The sequence below is a fragment of the Panthera uncia genome, chromosome B1 (assembly GCF_023721935.1).
Source record: "Panthera uncia isolate 11264 chromosome B1, Puncia_PCG_1.0, whole genome shotgun sequence".
NCBI classification, from domain to species: domain Eukaryota; kingdom Metazoa; phylum Chordata; class Mammalia; order Carnivora; family Felidae; genus Panthera; species Panthera uncia.
In genome coordinates, this window is record NC_064811.1 from 148408909 (window position 1) to 148433712 (window position 24804).

General features: G+C 34.4%; 1 protein-coding gene across 5 annotated transcripts in view; it reads left to right on the forward strand.

Moving 5' to 3' along the window:
- The window catches only part of ADAM29 (ADAM metallopeptidase domain 29), a 76365-nt gene that overhangs the window by 6532 nt on the left and 45029 nt on the right, over positions 1 to 24804 (forward strand). For 4 of the 5 annotated variants that reach the window (XM_049631352.1, XM_049631354.1, XM_049631355.1 and 1 more), the window contains exon 2: positions 11340 to 11445. The exons of the other annotated variant lie outside the window; for it this stretch is intronic. The gene's annotated coding sequence lies outside the window, so the exon portion shown is untranslated. The remainder of the gene's footprint in view (positions 1 to 11339; positions 11446 to 24804) is intronic. 5 annotated transcript variants of the gene reach the window in all.

The window sequence follows — 24804 nt, forward strand, 5'->3', positions numbered from 1 at the left end:
ATTAATTGTTTTATGTATTTGGGTGCTCCCATATTTGGCACATAGACTTTTATAATTGTTAGCTCTTCCTGATGGATAGAGCTGTAATTATTATATAATGCCCTTCTTCATCTTTTGTTACAGCCCTTAATTTAAAGTCTTGTTTGTCTTATATAACTATGGCTACTCCAGCTTTCTTTTGACTTCCAGTAGCATGATAGTTAGCTCTCCATCCCCTCACTTTCAATCTGAAGGTGTCCTCAGATCTAAAATGAGTCTCTAGTAGACAGCAAATAGATGGGTCTTGTTATTTTATCCATTCTGATACCCTATGTCTTTTGGTTGGAGCATTTAGTCCATTTACATTCAGTGTTATTATAGAAAGATATGGGTTTAGAGTCTTTGTGATGTCTGTAGGTTTCATGCTTGTAGTGATGTCTCTGGTACTTTGTGGTCCTTGCAACATTTCACTCACAGAATCCCCCTTAAGATCTCTTGTAGGCTTGGTTCAGTGGTCATGAATTCCTTCAGTTTTTGTTTGTTTGGGAAGACCTTTATCTCTCCTTCTATTCTGAATGACAGACTTGCTGGATAAAGGATTCTTGGCTGCATAATTTTTCTGTTCATCACATTGAAGATTTCCTGCCATTCCTTTCTGGCCTGCCAAGTTTCAGTAGATAGGTCTGCCACTAGTCTTATCAGTCTCCCTTTAAATGTTAGAGTGTGTTTATCCTTAGCTGCTTTCAGAATTTTCTCTTTATCCTTGTATTTTGCCAGTTTCACTATATATCATGCAGAAGATCGATTCAAGTTACATCTGAAGGGAGTTCTCTGTGCCTCTTGGATTTCAATGCCTTTTTCCTTCCCCAGATCAGGGAAGTTTTCAGCTATGATTTGTTCAAGTATACCTTCAGCCCCTTTCTCTCTCTCTCTCTTCTTCTGGAATTCCTAGGATATGTATATTGTTCCATTTGATTGCATCACTTAGTTCTCTAATTCTTCCCTCATGGTCCTGGATGTTTTTATCTCTCTTTTTCCCAGCTTCCTCTTTTTCCATAATTTTATCTTCTAATTCACCCATTCTCCCCTCTGCCTCTTCAATCCGTGCTATGGCTGCCTCCATTTTATTTTGTACCTCATCTATAGCTTTTTTTAGCTCCTCATGACTATTTCTTAGTCCCTTGATCTGTGTAGCAATAGATTCTCTGCTGTCCTCTATGCTTTTTTCAAGCCCAGAGATTAATTTTATGACTAATATTCTAAATTTTTGTTCCGTTATATTGCTTAAATAGTTTTTGATCAATTTGTTAGCTGTCGCTACTTCCTGGAGTTTCTTTTGAGGAGAATTTTTCTGTTTTGTCATTGGGTAGTCCCTGCAGTGGCTCCAAACTGCAGGGCCCTTCCCCTGTGCTGTCCATAGAAACTTGTGTTGGTGGGTGGGGCCACAGTCAGACCAATGTCTTCCCCTAGCCCAACACTGGGGCCACAGTCAAACTGGTGTGTACCTTATCTTCCCCTCTCCCAGGGGCAGGACTCACTGTGGAGTGGTGTGGCCCCTGTCTGGGCTACTTGCACACTGCCAGGCTTGTGGTGCTGCTTCAATGGGACCCACAAGGTGCACAGGGACAGGAGGGGCAGGCTTATCCCCTTTTGCCTTCAGTGGTCCCCTGTGGGAGGGGCCCTGCAGCACTGGGAAGGAGGAAGACCTGTGGGAGGGATTGACCCACAGAAGCACAGCATTGGGCATTCACGCAGTGCAAGCAAGTTCGGTGACAGGAACTGGTTTCCTTTGGATGTTCTGCTGGAGGATGGGAGAGGGAAATGGTGCTTGCCAGCGCCTTTGTTCCCCTGCCGAGCTGAGCTCTGTCTTCAGTGTCTCAACAACTCTCCCTCCTGGCGTCCTCTCGACCTCCCCACTCTCTCAGAGCAGAGCTGTTGACTATAACATTCCAGATGTTAAGTCCCGCTGGCTATCAGAACACACTCTATCTGGCCCCGCTGCCTTTGCAAGCCAGACTCGGGGGCTCTGCCTTGCTTGGTGGGCTGCCCCTCCACCACCCCGGCTTCCTCCCACCAGTCCATGTAGCACGCACAGCCTCTCCGCCCTTCCTACCCTCTTCCAAGGGCCTCTTGTCTACCTCTTTGGCATTTTTAATATTACTAAGAATGTTCTGGGGAACAAGGAATTATTAAATTGAGTACTTCAGCTAAAACTCCCGTATTGGTTCTTCAGACTCTTTGGATTAGGAAACAATGAGGTGAGTAGTTGCATATTGATGATGACACAATTGTTTGTTTGTTCATAAGCAAGAAATTCAGCAACAACTTAGATCCTGCTCCAGGAATATATTTGTCAAAGTGCTGTTGTAACTACCCAACTTAAGCATAATAGTAGAGAACAGTGTTTAAAGAACTATTGTTGAAAACTAGCATCTCTTGTAGTAGTACCCATCATTTTGTGTTTTTAACAAGTTTAATAAGGGACTAGTAGGCAAACTTAAGTTTGAGGATCATTGGTATACAAAAGATAACAATGTTTTTTTTTTTCCCACAGAAGGCAATTATTGCCCTTTTATACTCTAGTAATATCAACAACAGTACATTGTTTTTCATGTACTAAGCTAAAAGTGAGGAAGACAATAGATCAATATTGTCAACTTAGATAAATCAAATATAAGCAATTACAAATAACTAAGTAATCAATGTCTATATCTTTAGAATCTAAAAGTGAACTTAAAAACATCAAAGAAATGTTCTAAAAAATGTAAACTGCGGGGCGCCTGGGTGGCTCAGTCGGTTAAGCGTCCGACTTCGGCTCAGGTCATGATCTCACGGTCCGTGGGTTCGAGCCCCGCGTCGGGCTCTGTGCTGACAGCTCAGAGCCTGAAGCCTGTTTCAGATTCTGTGTCTCCCTCTCTCTCTGCTCCTCCCCTGTTCATGCTCTGTCTCTCTCTGTCTCAAAAATAAATAAACATTAAAAAAAAAATTAAAAAAAAAATGTAAACTGCTCTGCTAGTTTTCAAGAAAATAATTTTTGGGGTATACATTATATATACTTGACATGGTCTTCTGCAATAATAGAATATCCAAAATTGTTATCTAATTAAGTAAAGATATTTCAATGGGCCATGAAATGACAGGCTGTGGAACAGGGGTTGAATAATAATTATGTATATATAGAGTGCATATCTATAGATTGATCTTGGAAAACATATAGACAAAAATATCAATAGACATTAATATATAGGATTCCCTTCAATCATAAACAAACATTGACACTTAAACATTATGTTGACATCACAGATATGTAAAAGGAGAACATTCACTCTCACATTAAAATGAATGATACTCATAGGAGATAAGAATAAAATAAAGATATATATCACTACCAATGTGATCAGTGAAGTACAAACTTCATGTCTGAGTGTTGTATATTCAACCTGTATAATCTATGTTAACTTAGGATCTATATTTAATCTTTGACAGGTATGAAAACTCACAAAACAAGTACTATACAAATATAATCTATGGGACAAATAACTGAATAGATACACATAATCCTGTTAATAATTGTCACTACTGGGAAGAAGTATGAGATTAAGGATAAGAAAAGAGTTTTCATTCTTTAGAAATATGAATTGTTTAAAAATGAGCATGTATCCTTGAGTTACTTTTTAAAATTTTAATGACAATTAAAATATAATTATGATTTAGATATCCAAATATATTTACATAGATACTTGGTAATGTTCCAAGAAAATATTTAGTCAATTTAAAAAGATATCTGTGTTAGGGGTGTCTGGGTGGCTCAGTAGGTTAAGCATCTGAATCTTGATTTTGGTTCAGGTCACGATGCCAGGGTCATGGAATGGAGCCCCTCGTGGGGCACTATGCCCAGTGTGGAGACTATTTGGGATTCTCTCTCTCCCTCCTTCTGCCCCTCTCCCCTATTCATGTTCTCTCAAGATATCTCTGTTAAATACCATAAAAATCAATGCAATATCTGTCTTTCTGTCTGTCTCTATCACACTCTCTGAACACACACACACACACACACACACACACACTAAATAAAATTATTTTTTCTTAATCTTCAAAACATATACAAACTAATTATATTATGAAACTTTTGTTTGAAAACCAGTTAAATTTGTCTCTAATATTTTTATAGCTTTCAATGGTATAAATGAATACAATCCAGAAATTATTTCCTATGAAAATAAGATTTATACATGAGAATTGCTCTGGAAGAACACCTACCTTTTCACAATGGGGATGATTATAAAGTTAAAAGTACAACACTGTTGAAAATGGAATTATGAAGAATAAGGGTAAAATAAGAGTAAAAAAGTGTTTAAATGAATGGTAATATGAGATCATTTTCAAACATAGGATTTTTAACTCCCAGAAGCCACTTTAAGGAGAAATGATTAATGGTCCTTAAAATTCATTTTATGTAGTGTTATATTGTTATACACTTAACTATAATACCTCTTTTTTCATATTAATATATAACAAAAGATAAAAATGTTAAATGATGCTTTTCCACAGAGTACTAAAAGATATATACAGAGCGACATCAAAAAGGAGAGTTACAGAAACAACTATTTATATAATAATTACATACATTTTCCTGCAGGAGTAGCTGTGGTGTTTTTGGTAATTATTTATTAGTAACTAACACGGGCCATAGAACAACCAGGGCCATCCCTAAATGTATTTTTGTCTCATACACCAGTAGCAACTCTCTTTATGCTTAGTACACCCATTTTGTATTGCCATACTTAAATATTTCCAATGAGCTATTCTTATGTTTTTAAATGTGGAAAAATTTCTTCAGTTTTTTAATTGAAGTATAGTGGCATATAACATTATGTTAGTTTCATGTGTACAATATGATGATTCAATATTGCAAAATAACCACTGCAATAAGTCTGTCATCTGTCACCATCTGTCACCATACATAAGCAAACTAGTGTGAGTGTGTGTGTGTTTGTGTGTGTGTGTGTATGTGATGAGAACTTTTAAGAAATACTTTCTTAGCAACTTTCAAATGTGTAGTTCAGTGTTATAAAATATAACCACCATGCAGTGCATTACATCCTCATGACTATTTTATAAATGAAAGTTTGTATCTTTGGACGCACTTCATCCATTTCACCCATCCCATACCTCTGGAAACCATCAGTTTGTTGTCTTTATCTATGAGCTTTTTTGTTTGTTTTGGGAGATTTTAAATTTTTATTATTGTTAGTGTTTATTATTATTATTATTCCACATACAAATGAGAATAATATGGTTTATCTTTCTTTGTCTAACTTATTTCACCTAGCATAAAGCTGTCAAGGTCTATCCGTGTTGTTAAAAATAGCAATGTGTGTGTATGTGTATAGACCACATTTTCTTTACCCATTAATTCATTGATGGACACTTAGGCTGTTTCCATATCTTGGCTATTATAATTAATACTACAATGAACATAGGGGTGCATGAATATTTTTGAGTTAGTGTTTTTGTTTTCTTTGGATAAAAGTTCAGAAGTGGAATTGCTATATAATATGGTAATTCTATTTTTAATTTTTTTGAGGAAACTTCACATTTTTTTCTATAGTGGTCGCACCAGTTTACATTCATACCCACAATGCATAAGGGTTCCCTTCTCTCCACATCCTTGCCAACAGCTTTTTATTTCTTGTCACTTTGATAAAACCATTCTAACAGGTGAGAGGTAATATCTCTTGGTTTTGACTTGCATTTCCCTGATAATTAGTGATGTTGAGCACTTTTCCATGTACCTATTGGCCATCTGTATGTCTTCTTTGGAAAAATGTTCACTCAGGTCTTCTGCACATTTTTAAATGTGATTGTTTTTTGCTATTGAGTTGTATGGATTCTTTATATATTTTGTATGTTAACTCCTTATCAAATCGATAAAAAAATATTTCATCCCATTCCAGTTTTCCTTTTCATTTTGTTGATGTTTTCTTTTCCAGTGAAGAAGCTTCTTAGTTTGATGTGGTTCCACTTGTTATTTTCTGCTTTTGTTGCCTTTACTTTTGTAGTCAGATCCAAAAAAATCACTGCCGATACTATATCAAAGAACTTATAGCCTATGTTTTCTTCTAGGAGTTTTATGATTTCAAAATATACATCCAAGTCTTAAACCCATCATGAATTATTTGTGTATGCTTAAGATATGGGTCCAGGTTCATTCTTTGGCACGTGGCTGCCAAGTTTTGCCAACATCATTTATTGAAGAAACTTTCCTTTTCTCAGTGTATATTCTTAATTCCTTAATCATAAATTAATTACCCTTATATGCATGGGCTTCTGAACTCTATTCTGTTCCATTGATCTATGTGCCTATTTTTATGCCAATATCATACTGTTTTGAGTCTATGGATTTGTAAATATAGTTTGAAATCAAGGAATGTGATACCTCTAGTTTTGTTCTTTTTCAAGATTGCTCTGGCTATTTGGAGTCTTTTGTGAGAGAAGATATTTGCAAATGACATATCTGATAAAGAGTTAGCATCCAAAATATATAAAGAACTTATACAATTTAATGCCCAAAAAACAAACAATCCAATTGAAAGCTGTTTTTAAATATATATAAACAATATTGACAAGCCTCTAGCTAGATTCGCCAAGAATCTTGGCTCTCTATCCTGTTCCATTGATCCTATGTGTTTACTTTTGTGCCAGTACCACACTGTTTTGATTACTACAGCTTTGTAATATAACTTGAAGTCTGGAATTGTGACACCTTCAGCTTTGCTTTTCTTCTTCAAAGTCACTTTGGCCATTTGGGATCTTTTGTTGTCCATATAAATTTTAGTGTTTTTTTGTTCTACTGTGAAAAATTCTGTTGGTATTTTGATAGGGATTACATTAAACCTGATTGCTTTTGTAGTATAAGCATTTAAAAAAATCTTTGTTCCTTCAATCCATGAGTATGGATTATCTTTCCATTTCTTTGTGTCATCTTCAATTTCTTAAGAAATAGGCAGCAGAGGGGCGCCTGGGTGGCTCAGTCGGTTAAGCGGCCGACTTCGGCTCAGGTCATGATCTCGCAGTCTGTGAGTTCGAACCCCACGTCGGGCTCTGTGCTGACAGCTCAGAGCCTGGAGCCTATTTCAGATTCTGTGTCTCCCTCTCTCTGACCCTCTCCCGTTCATGCTCTGTCTGTCTCTGTCTCAAAAATTAAATAAACGTTAAAAAAAATTAAAAAAAAAATAGGCAGCAGAAATGAACAGACATTTCTCCAAAGAAGACATCCAGATGGCCAACAGACAAAAAGATGCTCAACATCATTTATCATCAGGGAAATGTAAGTGAGATATCACTTCACACCTGTCAGAATGGATAAAATCAAACACACACACACACAAAACAGTACATGTTGACAAGGATGTGGAGAAAAAGAAACTCTTGCACTGTTGGTGCAGTCACTCTGGAAAACAGTATGGAGGTTCCTCAAAAAGTTAAAAATAGAACTACCCTATGATGTAGCAATTGCACTAATTCACCCCCAAAATACAAAAACAGTAATTCAAAAGGATACATGTACCCTTATGTTTATAGTAACATTATTTATAATAGCAAAATTATGGAAGCAGCCCAAGTCTCCATCGATAGATGAATGGATAAAGAAGATGTGATATATACACGTAATGAAATATTATTCAGCCATAAAAAGAATGAAATCTTGCCATTTGCAATGACATGGATGGAGCTAGAGAGTATAATGCTAAGCAAAGTCAGTCAGTCAGAGAAAGACAAATACCATATGATTTTACTCATATGTGGAATCTAAGAATAAACAAACAAATGAGCAAAGGAAAAAAGAGAGAGAGAACCAAGAAATGGACTCTTAGCTATAGAGAACAAACTGACGGCTACCAGAGGGGAGGTTGGTAAGAAGGGATGGGTGAAATAAGCAATGGGGATTGAGGACTACACTTATCATGGTGCACACTGGGTGTTGTATGGAATTGTTGAACCACTATACTGTATGCCTGAAACTAAGATAACACTGTAAACTATACTGGAATTTAAAATAAAATTTAAAAAGACCCAACTTTTAGTTTAATCGATTTTTGTAGTTTCTGTTTTGTATATTTATGCTCTAATCTTTGTTAATCCCTTCCTTCTGCCAACTTTGAATTTCACTTGTTCTTATCCTACTTCCATTAGATGTAAAGTTAAGTTGTTTGTGATTTTTCTAGTTTCTTGAGGCAGGCATTTATTGCTATGAACATAACTCTCAGAATTGCTTTTGCTGCATTCCATAAGTTTTGGTATGTTTTATTTCCATTTTCATTTGTCTTAGGGTATTTTTATTTACCTTTTGACTTGATTTTGACATATATTTAGATTTTACAGTTTTGTTTGTTTGTTTGTTTTGGAACTGATTTCTACTTTCATACCACTGTGGTCAGAAAAGATACTTAATATAATTTCAGGATTCTTAAATTTATTAAGACTTGCTTTGTGGCCTAACCTGTGATATATCCTGGAGAATGTTCCAGGCTGACTTGAGAAGAATGTATATTCAGTTCTTTGGGATGGAATGTTTTGTAATATCTGTTACATCTATCTGGTCCAACATGTTATTTGAGGCTGATATTTCCTTATTGATTATCTATCTGGACTACCTCTCCATTGACATAAGTGAAGTATTAAAGTCCCATACTACCATTGTATTGCTGTCTTTTTCTCTTTTTAGTCCTGTTAACATTTATGTATGTAGGTGCTTCTATGTTGGATGCATAAATGTATACAAATGTAATATCATCTTGTTGGATTGACAGCTTTATCATTATATAATATCCTTCTTTGTCTCTTATTACAGTTTTGTTTCAAAGTCTATTTTGTCTGATGTAAGTATAGCTACCCCAGCATTCCTTTGGTTTTCATTTGCATAGAAGATATTTTTCCATACCTTCACTTTCAGTCTGTGTGTGTCCTTAAATCTGATGTGAGATTTTTGTAGACAGCATATAGATATAGACAGGTCTTTTTTTTTTTTTTTTTCCAGCCATTAAGCTGCACTATGTCTTTTGATTGCAGAATTTAGTCCATATACATTTAAAGTAATTATTGATAGGTATACACTTACTTTTTGTTCATTGTTTTCTGAATGTATTGTAGTTTCTCTCTGTTTCTTTCTTCTTGTTCTCTTCATTTGTGGTTTTATGGACTTCTTTAGTGGTATGCTAAGATTCCTTTCATTTTATCTTTGTGTGACTGCTATAGGTTTTATGTCATCATCATGAGGATTATGTACAACATTTATTACAGTCCATTTTAAATTGATAACAATTTAAGTTTGAATGAATTCTAAGGCTTTACATTTTTACTCTCTCCAACACTTTAGGTTTTTGATGTCACATTTTGCATTTTTTATCTTGTGGATGCCTTAACTCATTATTGTAGTTATAGTTATTTTTGCGACTTTTATCTTTTAACCTTTATATTAGCTTTATATGTAATTAATTTACTACCTTTACTATATATTTACCTTTACCAATGAGATTTATACTTTCATATATTTTCTTGATACTAGTTAACATCCTTTCTTTTTTAGCTTAAAGAAGTTCTTTTAACATTAATGGTGATGAACTCCTCTAACTTTCTTGTCTGAAAATTTCTTTTATCTTCCCTTCAATTCTGAATGATAACTTTTCTAGGTAGAGTATTCTTGGCTGGAAGTTTTTTGTTTTTTGGTTTTTTTTTTCCTCAGTATTTTGAATATATTGTGCCACTCCCTTTGGCTTGTAAAGTTTCTGCTGAAAAATCTGATATTAGCCTTATGACCTTTCCCTTGTTCATAAAAAATTATTTTTCCCTTACTGGTTTAAGATTCTCTCCCTGTCTTTAACTTTTGACATTTTAATTATAAGGTGCCTTGGTGTGGATCTCCTCAGGTTCATCTTATTTAGAATAGTCTGGGCTTTCTGGATGGATGTCTGTTTCCTTCTCCAGGCTAGGGAATTTTTCCATCATTATTTCTTCAGATAAGGTTGTTTTTTTCTTTTTTTGTTTTTTTTTGTCTCTTTCTCTCTCTTTTCTCCTTTTGACATCTGTATAAGCCTTGTTGTTATCCCATAAAGTTTTCTTTCTTTCTTTCTTTCCTTTTATTTTTTCTTTTTTTTAATTTTTTTTGTGTGAAAGAACACAAAGTAAAAAAAAAAAAAAAAAAAAAAAAAACAACTACCATTTTGCCAGATGTAATGAAATTATTGGTTTAGAAAGTATTATCAGTAAGTCCAAAAACTATTAGAAGAGTGATTTGTAATAAAAAAAAGACTTTTGTATGGTTCTAAAACCATTCTACAAAGACTACTTTTGTTAGATTCTGTTTCGACAAGCTTGTTACAAAGAACATTTTGAGGATAAGTGGGAATTTGAATATGCACTGGATATTAGATGGTTTAAAAATAATAATAATTGATTTTGTTAGATCTAATGTTATTTTGACTATGTAGGAAAATACTTCTTCAGAGACGCTTATAAAAGTATATGGAATGTAATGTCATATTTTCCATAATTTGCTTTAAAAAAGTTTTAAAAAATTTTTAGAAATTTAACAGCCCTTGTTATATATGCAACGGTAGCATATTTAAAAATAAAAACTATAACACTCATACAAAACAAACAAGAAAATAACTTTACAGTTTAGCTCTGAAAAAAATGATGATTACATGTCATCCAAAATGGATGGAAGTTCAAGGAAATTTGTTTTTTTTTTGAAGTGAAAAATGAATAAACTAGATAAGAAAAGAAACAATAAAAAAGAAGAGACAAAATAGTAGGTAAAAGGTACTAATTAAGGAAGTAAGATAAAAGATCTTTTATCTTAGGTACTAATTGAGGAAGTAAGATAAAAGATAAGGTAAAAGATAGTAGATAGTTTCTATAAAGTAAGAAGAGGAAACAGTCTTTGAAAGCTGATCATCTGTATCTGACCTTCTGAAACATAGAAGCAGAGGATATTGATGTACAATATACAAAAGATGATTTGTCTCATGGCACTGTGATATGTGTATAGGTAGCTAATGTTCTGAACAAAAACACAGAATAATGGCATTATTCTCACTCTTAAACGCTCTTCTTGTAAAACCCATTTGTATGGGAATCAATTCCTTTATAGTATAGCTCTCACAAGACCTTCTCATGGACCTCTGCCAGCCCAGTGAAGTAGATATTTTCCTTTATGCACAACATATGTTCCTATTCCCTTTTCCCAAATATGCTGGGTTTGTAGAGAAAATCACATAATGCTTACCCTAAAACGTGTTGTTTACATACTATACATATCTCGTTTCATACCAAATGTTCTTATCTATTCCTCATAGAGTGGTGCAACCCTCCTCAGCTCTCCTCCCACCACTTCCCTAAGATATCTCTTTGATCCTATCTTGAGACACTTTCAAGAAAAGAAGTTATCAAGATAATCATGAGGTAACATTTTATGAAATAGTTTCCAAATTTTTCTTCCCCCAATTTTTTTTCCTCCAGTCCTCCAATGAATTATCAATTTAAATCACAGAAGTTACTTAGAAAGTACTCTGTTTTACATTCATTGTTTATATCTGGAGTCAAGCCAGTTTCATTTTCCAACCTGGTAGAATTTTGGTAGAATCTAACCCAGTCTTGTGCAAACAATATATATATTTTTTCTGTATCGTATAAAACATTTAAAAAAATTTTTTTTAAATGTTTATTTATTATTGAGAGAGAGAGACAGAGCATGACTGGGGGAGGGGCAGAGAGAGAGGGAGACACAAAATCAGAAGAAGGCTCCAGACTCCAAGCTGTCAGCACAGAGCCTGACGTGGGGTTGGAACTCACAAACCGTGAGACCATGACCTGAGCTGAAGTCAGACATTTAACTGACTGAGCCACCCAGGTGCCCCTCTTATGAAACTTTTCTTGATGTAAGATATTTTTTTAACAATAATGTATTTTCTCTATGTAAGTTTTAGAGCATGAAATCATTTATATACTTCAGGTTAAAAGGAAGATTATTATAAATCTTTAATCCAATATGGTAAATAAATATCTTTTCTGCATATTTTGAGAATAATACTCTTAGTTAATTGAAATCGTTCTTTTGGTTTTATTAGTCACATTGTAAAGTGCTTAAGTATTCTGTATTTAAATAAAATAATAATAATAATAATAATAATTTTAAGAAATAAAATGGTAAAGTACATCGGTCATTTCTACGAACCAAAAATATACAATGCGATTCATTTTTGATGGAGCAACTTCTAGTCAAACCATAAAGAAAACAGTGTGAGAATTTTAGTATTGTATTTTCCTGCTGATGTTTTGAGTATTTTAGAATATTGAAGTCTAAAGTTGTTTTCAAATAAATAGTAAATGGATATGTTTTTGAAAAAATAATTGAAGAAATATGTTACCCTGTTATAGTATTTAAGTAGGATCCATGATCTAAAATGAATTGGTAAATGCTAAAATGAAAGCATTAAATGTAAAAAAAAAATTTCTTTTGTAACAATAAAATTATATGTTTTAAAATTAGTTGATTGCTTATATTTCTCTCTAAAATGCTTGCCCCAGGATGATATTTTTTCCATAAAAAATATGTAAAATTTATTAGTTGTACCCAGACATAATATGAGATATTTATTAATTTTTCCTAATTATATTTAATTTTAAAATAGAAAATGTAAATTCTCTACAGAGTGCATGTAAAATTGCAGATAATTTTACAAATAGCAGAGATAAAATGAGATTTTGAATGTACATGTATAAATAACATTTACATAGTATTTGGTGCTTCATTTTATGAGTGTAATCATTAGAGACATATATATGTGATATCTAAAATAACCTTAGTTATAATTTTGAAATAAACTAAGCAAATACTTAAATATAATACAGTGCTTTTTAATTAAAAAAATTTCTTTTTAATCTTTATTTATTTTTGAGAGAGATAGAGACAGAGCATGAGCAGGGGAGGGACAGAGAGAGAAGGAGACACAGAATCTGAAGCAGACTCCAGGCTCTGAGCTGTCAGCACAAAGCCCCATGCGGGGCCTGAAACCACAAAACCAAGTTCATGACCTGAGCTGAAATTAGATGCCCACTGACTGGGCCACCCAGGCGCCCCAAATATAATACAGTTTTTAAATTAGATTTACATCTAATTTGGATATGCACATAGCAAGATTCTGTTATTTGGCAAGAAATAGTATTCCATATCATATATTATAACTTATGTGATACTAATATATTTTCTTGGGATATTTTATATGTATTGAACATTTAATAAAGGTTTGTTAATAAAGGTTCCACACATTGAAGGCATGTTATTAACTGTTATAGTGGATATATATGGAAATAATTCCTATGTGTGTGCTTGTGTGCATGCTCCCCTGTGGTCAAATTTTAAAAGAGCTTCTAAGCTACAAAAGTCAAAGGAAGGTTTCAATAAAAGGATTTTAATTTTCACATGGAGTTCTAAATATACAATAAAAATAGAAATAAATAAATCCACTAGATAGCCAGACTCAAGCAGTTATGGTAACAATTAATTTGAATATGAGATCCAAATGGGATCACTCTATTAATTGTCCAACTAATACATTAACCCATGATTCTTCTTTCTAACCTTTAGGACCTTGATTTGGTAGAAGTGAATGTAAGTATCAAATTCCTTAAATATTTCAAAATGTGAAGACAAATTCAAACCATATATAAACTTTAAATAAAGAACTGAAACGTAACTGTCACCAGGGAATATTAATAAACACAATGTAAATAAAACACAATGTTTCCATTTAAGTCTGTTAACAGTGGTAGCTAATTAGTTGAAATGTCCCTACAGATCAGATCATAAGCAGCTTAAGTTCTAAAAATATCATGGCAGACTTGTGGCTTTGTTTCTAGCATATTAAGAACCTAAAAGTTGTCACACACGATTTTTCAACAAGAAAAAAGATTAAAAAAAGATAAACTGAAATCAGTGACTTTTTTGGGAGCCATCAGAGAGTTGTAGTCACAGAACAAATTGTCATCTGAACTCCACAGGCAAATATAGGGGGTCACACCTAGGATCTGCTTACTTGGAGCAGAAGTTACTTAAGCCATAAACTGGTAGGAACATTTTAAGAGTAATTTTGATGAATTCTAGGGCCTTATTTTGAGAGAGACAGAGAAAGTGCGAGCAGGGGAGGGGCAGATAAAGAGGGAGAATCTCAAGCAAGCTCTGCACTGTCAAAGCCTCAATGGGAAAAAAAAAAATATTTGAACAGTCTCATCAAAGCAAATACAAATAGCAAACAACCAGAGGAAAATATTCTCAACAACTCTTGTCATTAGGAAGTTGCAGATTGGGGTGCCTGAGTGGCTCAGTCGGTTAAGCGTCTGACTTTGGCTTGGGTCATGATCTCAGGGTTTGTGAGTTCCAGCCCCACATCGGGCTCTGTGCTGACAGCTCGGGGCCTGGAGCCCCCTTCAGATTCTGTGTCTCCCCCTGTCTGCCCCTCTGCACTCTGTCTCTCACATTGTCTCAAAAATAAATAAACATTGAAAAAAATAAAAAAATAAAAAAAAAAGGAAGTTGCAGATGAAAACAAAAAAAATACTGTTACATACATCTAAGAATGGGTAAAATCCAGGGGCACCTGGGTGGCTCAGTCTGTTAAGCATCCGACTCTTGATTTCAGCTAGGTCATGATCTCATGGTTTGTGAATCCAAGCCTTGTATCAGGCTCTGTGCTGACAGTATGGATCCTGCTTGTGATTCTCTCTCTTCCTGTTTCTATGTCCCTCCCATACTCTCTCACTCTTTCTGTCTCTCAAAAAGTAAACAAACAAACAAACAAACAAAGGTAAAATCCAAAAACTGACACTATCAGTTGCTGGTAAGAATGCAGAGCAAGAGGAACTCTCATTAATTACTGGTAAAGGACAATGGCACAAACACTTTGAAAGGTATTTTGTAAGTTTCTTACAAAGCTAAATATAATTTTGCCATAAAATCCAGCAATCATACTCCTGAGTGTTTATGCAAACAATCTGAAAATTTGTCGGTATAATTACCATCACATGAATGTGGCAAACAGATTTATTCTTAATCACCAAAAACTAGAAATGACCTTCAATATGTAAATGAATAAACAAACTGTGTTATATCACTATAAGGAATATCATTCAGTAATTAAAACAAACAAGCAAAAACTATTAAGCAATGAAAAGACATGGATGAACCTTAAGTACGTACTGCTAAGTGAATGAAGTCAGTCTGAAAAGTTTACATAGTATTTGACTTCGTTTAAATGAGATTCTGGAGAAGGCAGGAAAAAGACAATAAGAAGACTAGTGGGTGGTAGGAATTTGTGGCAAGTGCATTGTTCCCCATGTCTTAGATGTGGGCCGTGCAAAGGGACATACTGCCAAAGAGTACAGTATAAAAAAGGGGAAGGAGTAACTTTACAGTGAAGAAATTGGACAAATGCTATCAAGACAGTTGATCAAAGTCAACATCAATTGTAATAAATCATGTTAATAGTAGGTACCCTTTACATGATATGATGAAATGGTATGCTATTTTCGTGGCTGTCCTCACAAAAATGCATACTCTCGGTCTAATTATGAAAAGAATCAGATAAGCCTTAATTCAGGGATATTCTACAAAACACCTGACCAGAAATACACGAAAGTTTTTGTCATCAAAAACAATCCCACCAGGGCCCCTGGGTGACTCCGTTGCTTAAGTGTCTGACTTTAGCTCAGGTCATGATCTCACAGTTAGTCAGTTCCAGTTCTGAGCTGTCAGTGCAGAGCCTGCTTTGGATTTTCTCTCTCCCTCTCTCTCTCTGTCCCTCCCCCACTCTCTCTTTCTCAAAACAAATAAATAAACTTAGAAAAAAAGTCCCACAGACAAAAGACCCTAAGAAGGCATGGGGGTTTATTGTAATGTGGAATCCTGGATAGAATCTTGGAACTAAAAATAGACATTAGATAAAAATGCTAAAGTCTGAAAAAAGCATAGACTTTGTTTAATAACCTGTCATTATTGGTTCATTAACCATGTAAATATACCATATAATGCAAGATGTTATAGGGAAAAAATGGGCATGGGAGTATATGGGAACTCTCTGCACCGTATTTGCAATTTTTCTGTAAATCTAAACCTTGCCTAAAAAAAAGTTGATATTAAAAAAATGATTAAAATATCATGGCAATCTTGCGCCTTTCATATATTTATGCCTCCAATGCTACTAAATATAGAATTAATGAAATGGCTCTTCTGTTAAAGATAGGAAGAAAGAAAACACCTTACAAGGAAGTGACTTTATGCAGTTTTCTTTTTTAAACTATTCAATACAAATGTTCTCTGACAGAATTTGTTTTACATTATTAAATCTGAAAGTGTTTTCATACCTCTTATACTAATGCCAAAATTAAGGAGCCAGAAAAGGTATCCATTTCAAAGGAAAAAGGAAGTGGTTATCTAGTTTCTTATGCAAAAGCTTGTGTTCCCGAAAAACAGAAGTGAATCAGACAGAAGATAAAATGTTAGATTAAAATTGATGACAAAAATTACTTTGAAAGACTTAGAAAAAAAATCTAGAAATTCATGATGTGTGTTTTCTGTTTTTCTTGCTTGCTGGGAGACAAATGAAAGCAAAGTTACCATACACATGTTTCTAAAGATATGGGATCACACAAAGAAACACTGTTTCAAACACTCTAAACACTCAGCTTCCCTCCAAACCCATTTATTTAGAAAATTGTTTCCTGTTCGGTGTAGAAGAAAATATATTTTGTTGTTAAAAAGAATAAACTGAAAATTAAAGAAACCATTTGTTGTCTTTAAAAATAATAATAACTATCATTTATTAAATACATAGGGTATGGAAGGCATTGCCCTAAATATTTAAGCTGGGATATCCCATGTAACCATCAAAACCTTAGTAGGGCATAGACATTACTATTTTATTTCATTCTTATTTTACAAAAAAAGAAACCAAATGTATGATCATTTACCTACATATCTAGTATGTATGAGTGCTGGTATTAGAATTTAGGAATAATGCTTCAGACTGATGCCTACTTTGCCCTCTGGTCATAAGTCAACAAGACAACTTAGCCTACAGAAAAACTTTTCCTCAATCCGGGAGGACATGATATTTGTAAATATTTATGCATCCACCTAAAAATATAAAACGACCTAAAGATAACAGACCTAAAGATAGAGCAGACATATATAGCAGACTTAAAGATTGAAAAAGACAGCAAAGAATAAGAGTTGGAATTATTAAAAGATAAGATCGAGAAGCCTTTAGTAGGCTCACTAAGAAAAAGAACGTAAATAAAGTCAGAAATGAAACAGGAAATGTTACAACTGATACCACAGAAATACAAAAGATCATAAGGGACTACTCTAAACAATTATGCACTAACAAGTTGGACAACCTAGAAGAAATTGATAAATTCTTAGAAACATGCACTCTCCCAAGCCTGAATCATGAAGAAACAGAAAATCAGCATATACCAGTAGTAGTAAGGAGATTGAATCAGTAATCAAAAACCTCCCAACAACAGTGCAGAAACAGATCATTTCACTGATGAATTCTACCAAACATTTAAAGAGTTAATACCAATCCTTCTCACACTCTTCCAAAAAATAGGGCAAAAGGGAACATATCCCGTGAAACCAAAACTAGATAAGGACACTACAAGAAACCAAAACAAAACAAAACAAAACTACAGGCCAAAATCCCTGATGAACATAGATGCAAAAGTCTTCAACAAAATATTAATAAACTAAATTCAACAATACATTGGAAGAATCATACACCATGATCAAGTGGACTTAATTCTTATGATGCAAGGATGGTTCAACACACACAAATCAATCAATATTATACACCACATTGAAAAAAATGAAGGATAAAAATCATACAATTAACTTAGATGAAGAAAAGGAATGTGAAAAAGTTTAATATTCATTCATTATAAAAACTCAACAAACTGGGTATAGAGGAAAAATACCTCAACATAATAAAGACCATATATAACAAGCCCATAGTGAGCATCAAACTTGGTGAAAAACTGAACACTTTTCCTCTAAAATCAGGAACAAGACAGATATGTCCATTTTGCCGCTTTTATTCAACATAATATTAGAAGCAATTAGGCATAAAAAAGACATAAAATGAATCCAACTGAGAGAGGAGGATGTAAAACTGTCACTATTTACAAATAACCTGATTTTATATATAGAAAAGCCTAAAGACTCCATCAAAAAACTGTTAGAATAAATGAATTCAGTAACATTGCAAGATAGAAAGTCAAGATATAAAAATCAGTTGCATTTCTATACACTATCAATGAACTATCAGAAAAAGAAATTAACAATCCCATTTGTAATTTTATCACAAAGTATAAAATACCCAGGAATAAATTTAATTAAAACGGTGAGACACTTATGCTCTAAAAACCAGAACACAATAATGAAAGAAATTGAAGAGGACACAAATAAAAAAAGAGATATCATGCTCATGATTGGAAGAATTAATATCATCAGAATGTCCATACTACCCAAAGCAACCTATAGATTCACTGCAATCCCAAGCAGAATTCCAATGGCATTTTTTACAGGTATGGAAAACAATCCTAAAATTTGTATAGAAACACGAAGACCCCAAATAGTGAAAACAGTCTTAAGAAAAACCATAGCTGGAGGTATTACGTTCCTGATTTCAAACTGTATTACAAAGCCTTAGTATTCAAAAGTTTATGCTATTGTCATAAAAACAGACACATAAATCAGTGGAACAGAATAGAGAGACCAGAAATAAGCCCAAGCATAGATGCGAAGTTAATTTGTGACAAGGGTCCCAAGAATACACTGGTGAAAGGATAGTCTATTTAATAAACAGTGCTGGAGAAACTGGGCAGGCAGCTGCAAAAGAGTGAAACTGGACCATATCCTGTCTTATACCAAACACTAAAATCAACTCAAATTGGACTGAATTCTTAAAGATTAAAGACTTAAAGATTAAACACTTGACTCTAAGACCTTAAACCATAAAACTCCTAGAAGAAATAAGAGGGTAAGATCCTACACATTGGTTTTGGCAGTGATTTTGGGGTGTGTGTGTGGGGGGGGGGGTTGATACTAAAAGCAAAACCAGCAAAAGAAGAATAAACAAATGGGACTATATTACAGTAAACAGCAAAAGAAACCAATGAAATGAAAAGATTACCTACTGAATGGTATAAAATATTTACAAATCATGTATCTGATAAGGGGTTAATATGCAAAATATATGAAGAACTCACGCAGCTCAATATGTAAATATCCAAGTAGTTCAATTAAAAAATGGGTAGAGGAACTGAATGCATGCCTTTCCAAAGAAGACATACAGATAACTAACAGGTACTTGACAAGGTGTCCAACACCAGTAATCATAAGGGAAATACAAATAAAAACAACAGTGAGATATTATTACCTCATAACCTGTTAGAATGGCTATTATCCAAAAGATGAGAAATAAAAAGCACTGGCAATGATGTGGAGAGAAAAGGGACCCCTTGTATGTTGTTGGTGAGAATGTAAACTGATGCAACCACTATGGAAAACAGTATGAAATTTTCTCAAAAAATTAAAAATAGAATGACAATATGATCCAGTAATTCCACTATTGGGTATTTATCTGAAGAAAACAAAATCACTATCTTGATAAGAAATATTCACTTTCATGTTCATTGCAGCATTATTTACAATAGTTAATATATGGAAACAACTTAAAGTGCCCATCCATGGATGAATGGATAAAGAAAATATGATTATATATATTTTTAACTACAATATTTATTAAAATATTGTAGGTAAATATATAATTATTAAAAAAATACAAAAAGATCACATTTACCCTTTACCTAGTTTCCAGAAACAGTAACTTCTTACAAAAACTGTAGAACAATGGCACAAACAAAATATTGATGCTGATATAATCCATGATTTTATTCAGATTTCTTCAGTTTTATTTGTACTCATTCATGTGTGTAGATGTATTTAATTCTATCAATTTTATCATATGTGCAGATTTGTATATTCATTATCAGAGTCAATAAATAGAGTCAAGATGATGGATAAGAGGTTCCTGACTTTCCCTCCTCCTCCTGACTGATGCTAAATATGCAGCCGCACATGAATCAATTCTGTTTGATAGAAATCTGGAAACTAGTGGAATCATTCTAACATATTGGGTAACTGAGAAAACACCCACATTGAAATGGGTAAGAAAGGTTGAGATACACTCTAAACCTGACCCCAGCACAGTGCCTTACAGTTGGAAGGGAATATTAACTTCCAATTTTTTTCTTTGTAGTGAAGGGTTTGGATCACACATTTATACTCCGATTTCTAAGGCTTTGAAGGAATGGATGGGCCTCCATTACCTACCTGTGATAGCTGTGATAAGGCTCAGCATTCACAATTCCCATAGGACCAAACTATCCAAAGAAGAAGTTTTTGAATGGTGTGCAAACAATTCTCACACCTATAACCTGTTCTTAGTGTAGAAAGAACAGGAAAAACCACTCATCACCCCTTTCTCTGTGGAAGGAATCTGTCTACTTTCATAGCTTCTGCCTAAGGATCTGCCTTCTAATTAGCCTTTACCTATTTGGGTGCTGACTGGAATCTTCCTGGGAGCATGAAAACGCTAATAAGCACTTCGCCTATAATCTCTCTCCAGCTTCTTCCAACAATAAAACAAAGTCACCAGCTTCTCCCCAAAAGGATGTCCACACAACCAGCACCCCAACTTTAATGGCTGCCATCCAAAGGACAGGCTCCCAAATCAGCTAGCTCCCACCACCGACAGGTCTTGAATTCAGTACCTGTGGGACTCTAGCAAACAAAGAAGCAGTGTTTAAATGGGAGTATGTGTACTCCCTGCAGATAAACACTGAGCTCAGAGAAGAGGAGGGAGATAAAAACACCCATCTCCCAGTTTCTCTCTGGAAGAGACATGGTGCATACTTTTTCATCTGTTGCCTGAAGCTCTGGCTTCCAATAAGCCTACATGTGAGAGCTTACTGGGATCCTTCTAGGAACATGAAAGAGCTGGTGGGCATCCAAACCAAGTTTCCAGCTGCTCCCTAGCAGAAGCTTTTTACACACCTAGCACCCCAAATGTTGGGGCTGTCAAACAAGAAACTGGTTCCTCAATCCCCTAGCTCTGGTAGCTGATGGAACTTGGCATATTAAAGAGGCAGTCTGTATGGGTGCACAAGCATTCCCAGTAACTATGGCCTCTGGCTCAGCATAGAATGAGGAAGCAAAGCCACACAGCCCTTGATTTCTCCCTGATAGGGTTAGGCTGCATAGCTAACATCAAGAATTTCTCAGCTGCTGACTAAAGGTCAGGATCCCAATTAGTTTGTATCAGAGAGCTAAAGGCAGGCAATTAGTTGCTGTACAGGAACGCAAACAGGTATGTGGATATTTCCCAAACCTTTGGGACAGTAACAGGTATTAGCACTCCCTAATCTACCGAGAGCCGCAAAGAACAGACACAGCATCTTGGACAAACACAAAGGTTGGAGAGACAACCGAGAGCGTAGGCTGGCTGATTGACGAGGTTCATCTCCTACAGAAGCCACTCTGTCAAGGCTGGGAGAGGTGGCTATTTTATGTAACGGGTAAAAACCAATGCAGAGAGTGTCAAGGAAAATCAAGAATCAGGGAAACATGTTCCAAACAAAAGAACAAAATAAATCTTCAGAAACTGACCATAAAGAAGCAGAGATGAGTGCTTTACCCAAAAGAGAGTTCAAAATAACATACATATAAACATAATAAATAACATACCGATGATCACTGAGATAAGGAGAGCAGTATATAAGTCAAATGAGAATTTCACCAAGAGACAGAGAATATTAAAAAGTACCAGAGATCATAGAGTTGAAGAATATAATTACTGAAGTGAAAAATTGAGTAGAAGTGTCCCACAGCTAACTAGGTCAAATGGAAGAAAAGACCAGTGAATTTAAAGATAAGAGAATAGAAGTCATACAATCAGAAAATCAAAAAGAAAAGAAGAATGAAAAATAGCGATGACAGCTTAAGGGACTTATGGGACATAATACATGCTTTACAGGTTTAACAGGAAGAGAAGAGAGAGGGAAAGGGTGCAGAAAGCTTATGCAAAGAACTAATGGCTAAAAACTTCCCCAAACTGTACAGACATCCAAATGCAGGAAGACCAAACAATATCAAAAAGGAGAATCTAGAGACTTGTAGAAACACAGACTATAATTAAATTGTCAAAAGTTAAAGACAATCTTAAAAGTAGCAAGAAAAAAAGTGGCTTGCTATGTACAAAGGAACCCCATAAGATGAGTACCAGTGGATTTTTCAGCAAAAACCTAGCAAGTGAGAGGCAATGGGATGCTATATTCAAAATGCTGGGGGTGGGGGTGGGGAATGCCAAAAGAATATTTTACCCAGCAAAGTTGTCCTTCAGAATTGAAAGAAAGCTAGATACTTTCCCCAAAACAAGCTGAAGGAGTTCATCACCAATATGCCAGCCTTACAACAAATGGAGTAAAGGGAGTTCTTTAAGCTGAAACTAAAAGGATGTTAATTAAGAATATTAGGTGAATATATAGTTAAATTTCGAAAACACTAACATTGGAATAGACGTGTGGAAATCACTTATAATTTATAAAAAGTTTAAAAGACAAAAGCATGAAATTACAATAGCTACAAAATTTGTTAATAGAGACATAATATAAAAAGATATAAATTGTGATATCAAAAACATTAATGAGGAAGAAAATAAAAATGTAGAGTTTTGTAGGCAATTAAGTTGTTACCAGCTTAAAATAGGCTGTTATGTTTTATGTAAGCATCCTAATACTTTAAAATAAAAAGCTCTACACATACACAAAAGATAAAGAGAACTGTATCAAAGCATACATGAAAAAAATCATCTAATCATAAAGAAATCAAGGAAGAGAGGAAGAAAGGAAAAAATAATACTACAAACCAGCCAGAAAGCAATTAACAAAATGATAGCAGTAAATCCACACCTATTAATAATTATTTTAAAAGTAAATGGACTAAATTCCCCAATCAAAATACACAGAGTGATTGAATGGTTAAAAAAATAAAAAGCAAGATCCAATTATAGCTACCTACAAGAGACTCACTTAAGCTTTAAGGACACACATAGACTAAAGTGAAAAGATGCGAAAAATATTCAATGAAAATGCAAACAAAAAGAGAGCAGAGGTGGCTATACTTATCCAGACAAAATAGAATTTAAGTCAAACTGTAATAAGAGACAGAGAAGGTTATTACATAATGATAAAAGTGTCAATTCTAACAATTACAAATATGTATACATCCAACATCTGAGAAGCTAAACAAATAAAGGATATATTAAAAGATTTGAAGGGTGGGGCACCTGGGTGGCTCAGTCGGTTAAGCAGCCGACTTCGGCTCAGGTTATGATCTCGCGGTCCGTGCGTTCGAGCCCCGCGTCGGGCTCTGTGCTGACAGCTCAGAGCCTGAAGCCTATTTCGGATTCTGTGTCTCCCTCTCTCTGACCCTCCCGTGTTCATGCTCTGTCTCTCCCTGTCTCAAAAATAAATAAAACGTTAAAAAAAAATTAAAAATAAAAAAAATTTGAAGGGAGAAATACACAACAATACATAATAGGGGACTATAATACTTAACTTTTGATAATGGATAGATGATTCAGACAGAGAATCAACAAGGAAATAGTGGACTTGACTATGTGTTAGACTAGATTAACCTAACAGACACACAGAATATTTCATCCAGTAGCAGCAGAATACATATTCTTCTGAAGTAGACACAAAACATACTCCAAGGTAGGTTGTACGTTAGGCCACAAGTCTTAACAAATTTAAGATTGAAGTCATACCAAATATCTTTTCTGACCACAACGGTATGAAATTAGAAATAGGCAAGAGGAAAATTGAAAAATTTACAAATACATGGAGATTAGACAACATATTCCTGAATAAACAATGGGTCAAGGATGAAGTTAGTAGGGAAATTTAAAAATCCTAAGACACGAAAACAGAAACATAACATACTAAAATGGGATGCAACAAAGGAGTTCTAAGAGGGAAGTGTGTAGCATCAAATATATACATTAAATAAATAAATCTCAAATAAATCTCAAATAATCTAAAAAACCACAAGGAACTAGAGAAAGAAGAACAAACTAAGTCTAAAGTCAGCAGAACTAAGGAAATAACAAATAACAGAGTGGAAATAAATGAAGTAGGAGGGTGATAGAAAAGATTACCGGAACGAGGAACTGTTATTTTTTTTTCAAACATAAACCAAATTGATGACCCTTTAGCAAGACTAACAGAAAAAAAGAGAAGACTCAAATAAAATCATAAATAAAAGAGAAGACATTACAACTGAAATAACAGAAATACTGAGAATCATAAAAAAATACTCTACTATGTACAATTATACACCAACATTTTGGACACCCTAGAAGAAATGAGTAAATTTTTAGAAACATACAACCTACCAACACAGAATCATGAAGCAATATAAGATCAAAACAGACCAATTCCAAGGAGGGAGATTGAATCAGTAATCAAAAACCTCCTAACAAAGAGAAGCCCAGCAGCAGATTGCTCCCCTGGTGAATTTTACCAAATATTTAAAGAAGAATTAATATCATTCCTTCTCAAATCATTCCCCAAAATTGGAGAGGATGGAACACTGTCAAACTCATTTTACAAGGGCAGCATCACCCTAATATCAAAGCCAGA